This window comes from Atta cephalotes, assembly GCF_000143395.1.
Source record: "Atta cephalotes unplaced genomic scaffold scaffold00001, whole genome shotgun sequence".
Classification (NCBI taxonomy): domain Eukaryota; kingdom Metazoa; phylum Arthropoda; class Insecta; order Hymenoptera; family Formicidae; genus Atta; species Atta cephalotes.
Window position 1 is genome coordinate 5,361,895 of NW_012130065.1, and position 6,438 is coordinate 5,368,332.

Below are 6,438 nucleotides of genomic sequence, written 5' to 3' on the forward strand. Positions count from 1 at the left end.
CTCTCTTTCTTCTCTCTCTCTCTCTCTCTCTCTCTCTCTCTCTCTCCTCTTTTATTCTCATTTTTGTCTCTCACTCTCTCTCTCTCTCTCTCTCTCTTCCCCTCTTTTCTCTCTCTCTTTCACATACACTGTTTGTCGTGAGACTATCGCATGTGTTCACATTGTCGTACAGCTTCTACGATACTTTTCGTGATGCTTTTATTTTGCGCTTCGACAAATAATTTTCTCTCCCTTACCACCGTCAGCTCCCATTTTCGCAACTCGCGTCATCGCGGTCATTTACGCGCTGCAATTTGACTCGAAAATTGAAACAATTATATCGCGGCGGCGAGAACTTTTAATCCATTAGCGACTCGATTGCGTATCGTACATTTTTACGCGGGAATTAATTAAAATCTCGACTGTTGTATATCGGTATTTGTTTATCATTAGCCGCGGTTCGGCTTGAAGTGCCCATCTACGAATATGATGGTTTGTCAATGATGAAAGTATTGACGTAATATTTTATTTGTCTGCGAAAACGAATGCTAATCCGACCGATTCGGCAACATGATTTCTTTTTGTGAAACATGATTTTAATTATATTACAATTAATATAGAATAATTAGTAATACAAAAAAATATCTGTTACAAATCGTTTCTCTAAAAATAATTGATGATTAATGCTATAATGCATATCACTTAAAAGATACAAGCACCGATACTTCATTTATATTATTAGACCCTCGTCGAACAAAAATTTACCAATATCCATGAATTTGAATGAGTATTGGGCAAATCTGCAATTTTCCATTTGTAATAACGTACTGTCGATGTTACCAAGAAGAGGGGAGTATCGCGTTAAAATTGGCGCGCATTAATTTATCGTTGATTTTGTTTTTACTCTGAAAACAAGCCTGGACGTAGATCGCCGTTAAATTGTCATAAAAGTATCGATTGAATTTTAACGATGTGCTCACTGCGTTTTTATATAATCATGTACGTTATCTTCTATGTCCTTTACAAGCTTGTTTATGATATATCAATAATAATGCCAATACATCGCTGGCAACAATTTTCTTTTAAATCTATTTAGAAAGCAAGCCCCTCTAGAAAAACTAATAAACTTGGATAAATCTACAACACTGACAGCAGTTTACTTCTATAACAATTTTTAAAGCATTTTACTTCTATAACTCCCAAGTTTATTTGCAGGACAAAGAATAGTATAACTTTATCACGAATTACATTTGCATATATATTATGAATATTAATGTTAAAAAATTTCAGGCTTTTTTAAAAATAAAATTATGAAGACATATGTCTTTCTCTTTATTATTTACAATTAAATAATATAAAAAAATAATCTTTTTTTATGTCTGTGACATTTTTAAATGCACTAAAAGGAACGTCCAGTTTTATAGAAGAATTTGAGTCCCGGATGAACAATTTTGAGACATGCTTAAAATTTTAAGATATCAAAAGAGAATCCAAAAATTCCATAAGCCCAACTTTAGGAGAGATTTCCTGAGTGCTTGAACTATTCAAAATTCGCTATTATGACCATGTATTACTAGTTTTATCCAATTTCTCTGCGTCCAGGGCACCTCCCCGCGATGACGGCGGTAACGGATTGTACTGTGGATGTCCGAACAACAAATGATGTTCAAATCCACTAAGAAGATCTGACTCGAAGCTTTTTGGTCGGCCGTGACGTTTCGTCTCGATCCCACATTACTAGATTCATCAGTAAGGTGATGTAGTGTGGAACCTGCCTTAGATGCCTGGAATGAATTTAGATTGATGTCCTATTTAAAGAGAATTCACATGGTGCTCACGCGAATCCGAGCGAGTTGGATCTCTGATGTGGCGAGTCGCCACAGACATTGAGATTGATTAAGTAATATCTACAATATATTTGGTATAATTTATTAATTCGGTTGACAGTTACATAGTATCTGGAATATGTCCAATACTTTGACGAAGACAATCATATGCCAGCAAGAACAATTAATGATGTTTTTTTACTTTTAGAGAGTTCCGATGAAGAAACTGAAGTGAAATAAGATCCATATATTGGCCATATTTCAATTAGGCAATTAAAATCTTTTGTTTCATATTTTGAGTGTCTCTCTTTCCTCTCTTCATCGATTAATATATATCACTTATAACTATTCATTTGAGGTCCAAAAAAGTTTTGTCTTCGTCAAGATTGAACATATTCCAGATACTAGATGATTCGAGAAATCGAATAAAATCAGTCCTACATGATACATAGTCATAATAACGAACTTTGAACAGCTGTAGCATTCAAAGAACTAATTTTACAAAATTGTGCATATGGAACTTTTTAATCCTAACTAGGTCTCAATGCTGTTCAGTCAGGGCTCAAATTGGGCATAATCCTTTTTGAGCATATTAAAAAATTTACAACAGAAAGATAACAAAGTTTTTTATCTACACTCAGAGAAAAAGGCATAGTGGTAGCAATTAGAAAAATGATGATGACAATTATATAAGTTTTGTATATAGAATTAATATGTAAAATTAATATAATTAAATGAATTGTTTCACAGTTATTGCAAAATAATTTATTTAACTATATCTATACATTAATTATACATATAAAATCTGTATAGTTGTTACTACTATTTTTCTCTGAGTGTTGTTAAGTATCAAACGTAGGATTTGTTATAATGATGATATGAATTTTATATGTCTCATGTAATGTAATGAATACTAAACGATCAGCAAAATTTGCATAATCATGAGTGTACGATGCTTATATCTTGCGTCGCACGTCACTATACACTAGACTATACAGGAAACGAAGTGGCGTCTGAAGTGTTAGGGAGGATTTCCTTTTCATCAAGAGATGATATTATATTTATATGTCTGTAAGAGCTAACCTGAAGGTAATGTAAGAGGAAGACGAAAAAGAAAGAGACCGCTTAAGGGGAATAGCGGATAGAGGAAAGGAAGCAGAAACCTAAATTTAGTAGACACCCAAAGTATAGTCATGCAAGCGTTTACAGAAGAAGAGGATGAATAGCAGAGAGAAAGAAGAGTGAAAGAGACAGAGAAAAATAGTATGAGAGAGAGAGAGAGAGAGAGAACTCGGGAATGGGTCGGAAGAAACTCTGTGCATTGGTGGCGGTGGTTTAGGGTGGCAAAAGGAGGACAGAGAGTGGAAGTAGCGGAGGGTGAAAGGAGAAGGGGGTAAAGAACGAACTGTTGCTTCCCCGAGAACCGTTGCCGCGTTGGGTTGCATCCAGCGCAGGATTCTCGAGAACCTCCAAACAGGATTTAAGCCTCTTCGCCATCTGGGAAGGCTATCGCTATCCAGTATTCCATGGCAATTTTCCACAAGATGTTACTTAGCCGCACCCATCACCTTGCTTTAATTCTTTCTTTAACTCGAGGGAATTGAAGTATGAATGCCACCGACAGTTCTGAGCGATATTTCCCGTCCAACCGGATTACTTCATGACTTAATTTAAATGATCGTTGTTGATTGGAATGCATAATTATTGGATTATATGAAATTATACAAGGTTGAAGTTATGTCAATTATATCTTTTTAGAATCTGCATGTAGAATGTTTATAAGAAGTCTTATATGAAAAGAATTCAAAATAGTTGACATATTCTTTATAATTATTTACAATTAAATTGATTGCTATAAAGTAGAGTCCTTATAATATTGTAGATAAACAATTTATTTCTCTGTTTAATAATTAAAACTCGTAATGTAAACTAATACAAACTGACACTTGAATACGCACAAGAGGGAAAACTATGAAGTGAAACAAACGTCGAGGCAGAAGAACATAGTACTGACATCAACGGCAGTTGGTCAGCTGCTATGAATTATCCGGACAATTCTCTGTGATTCAAGATATAAGAAAGAACAGACAAATGCGAGTAGAGAGAGCACACTCTTCTACTCGTCTGCTCTCTACCACTAACCCAGGATTACCTTCTTCTGCGAACATACTCCACGCATTGTGTCAAGAAGCTTTGAAGAGATCGCATATGACATCACATTGTCTTAAAGAAGTTAGTCTTGAGTATAAGACGTACGTAACTGTAAATTAATTTATGGTAAATATAAATTTTAAGATGTATGCATTTTATTGTAGTACATACGAGGCAATGTATTTAATAAATAAAAGATAATACTTACAGTATTTTAAAAGACTTTAGAGGATAATTTGTTACACTTTTTAATTCAAGACAAAAACTTTATATATATGACTATATATACCCATTTGAAAATGTAGAGTGTCAAATTTGAAGGAAAAATTTCGTTTCTTTTTTCAAAAATTTTGAAAACTATTCATCGGGTTATTTTAATGAAACTTTATATTTTAACTTTATGTTTCAAGGATGTGAAAGTTTTTAAAATAATCTAAGTAGTTATTTTGATGAAAATTATATGTCTTTGAAAATTTTTAGGAAACAATGAAAATTTTTCATCAATGTTGACATTACATTCTTCGAAACTAATCATTTCGAACATATGGGCTGTGTTTGAAGAGATCTATCAGCGCTATTTATGTCATTCTACTTTTATCACAAATAGCGCTAATAGCATCTCTTTGAATGGATCCATATAGTTATATGAAGTTTTCATTTTAATAATGTGACAAATCTCTTAAAATCTCTTAAAGTACTTAAGGATTATCCTCTATATATGTATATTTTCAACATATTTACTAATTTGTTTATCTATCTTTTTTTAAATATAAAACACTTATTTTTTTGTGAGGAAAGAGGATTACATTTTAGTAATTAATAAGGATATTCTCTCCCTCTTTCCTCCGCCATTAATCAGGCTTTAAATAGCAAAAATGTCCGAGGCAATTTGTGAAATGGCAATTGCTCGCGAAGACCTTATCATGCAATGTCTTGAACGCGATCGCTGCGCGGACCAGAGTGTATCTTCTATCGAAAAGAATCGATTCGAGACTTTCGGGATCTTTCTTCACCTGGTCTCCTACTTTCGATATCGTCCCGAACGTGATTCTTATCGGCGTGCCCCGATGGTTCTGCCTTTGGCAACAAGTTGTACCAGTGACCCGTCCCAGCTATAGAATGCCTTTGTAAATACTCGCTGCTTGTGCCTCTTAGAAATCCTTTGAGATTTTCTCTGCTGTACGTCGCAGTAATATTGCAAGCGTACCGTGCGCGCAACTTTAGCCTCGATATTTATTCCTGTGGTGCAACAGCTTGTTGTATTTGCAATATTAACGACCAACGGTTGCACCAACGTGCTTAACCCTAGCTAAATAAGTTTCGCTTTTCAGTCTTACTCAATGTTACAGTTAGTACTACAATCTATAGAAAGACTCATTATTGACTCATATTCTTGGTATAAAATAGCCTGAAATTAGTTGTAAGATTGATTAATTGAAAAAGAACATTGAATGACGTAAAGTTTCGTAATTCTCATCTAGCCAGAGAAAATGATTTAGACAATAGGTTATTTAACACGAATGAAATCAATTCGAAGGATCTTAATGCAATAGTGGCATAGATTTTGCAGTTGAAAATACTTATGAAAATCTTTATGTAGAATGACTAACAATTATCGTTTACATAAAAAAGGATTTTTATCTCATTAAAAATAAGTAGTTATGCTTTATTGAAATCGGATTGTCTTTAATTTAGATAACTATATGCATTATAAGATTTGGAAAAATATAATCTTCGTACAACTAATTAAGAAGTGTCGTGTTCAAAATGAACGACTCCATTACATAAAATGATTATATTACATATGTATAAATATAATGGGATTATAATGGGATTATAAATAAAAACTCAACATAAATGAATAAGCGTAAACGAAATGGCACATAGATTGCATGTTATTGATCGATAAATATATGTATAATATTTTATACTTAACTTACATAATCTTACTTAGAGGTGGCATGCTATAAGTGCAAATAAATAGCAACGAAAGGGTAGTAAAACACCTCGTCGACCATTGAGAAGCGAACTAATCCGCATAATATCGCTCGTTTCGCGAAGCTCTCCGCGCTTCCTCGCAACAAAGGCTAAAAGGGGTAAGTGGGCTTCGCTAATGGCGAGGGGTTCGCCAAAGCCGACCGACCTCACCCTCTCGTTCAACATTTCGCTTGATAACCGTAATCTTTTTCTTTTCGCGAGCTTTCGTCGTGACGCATTATATCAAATACGCACAGTACATTTACAGGTGTGAAATGCAAAGGGAAAGTCGAGAGGTAATGGAATATAGGCTTGTATTGCATACTACTCCAGTCTGAAGTGCAGTCCAATCTTAGTTCATATTACTCATTTTGTATATACGAAGCTTTTGTATATACTGGTATATTTAGAGTTGTCCGTGAGAAAAAAATTAATATTTAAAAAAGGGTTTAATAACATTATTAAATATGTATTATATTTTTTCTAGTGTATGTATATGTATATA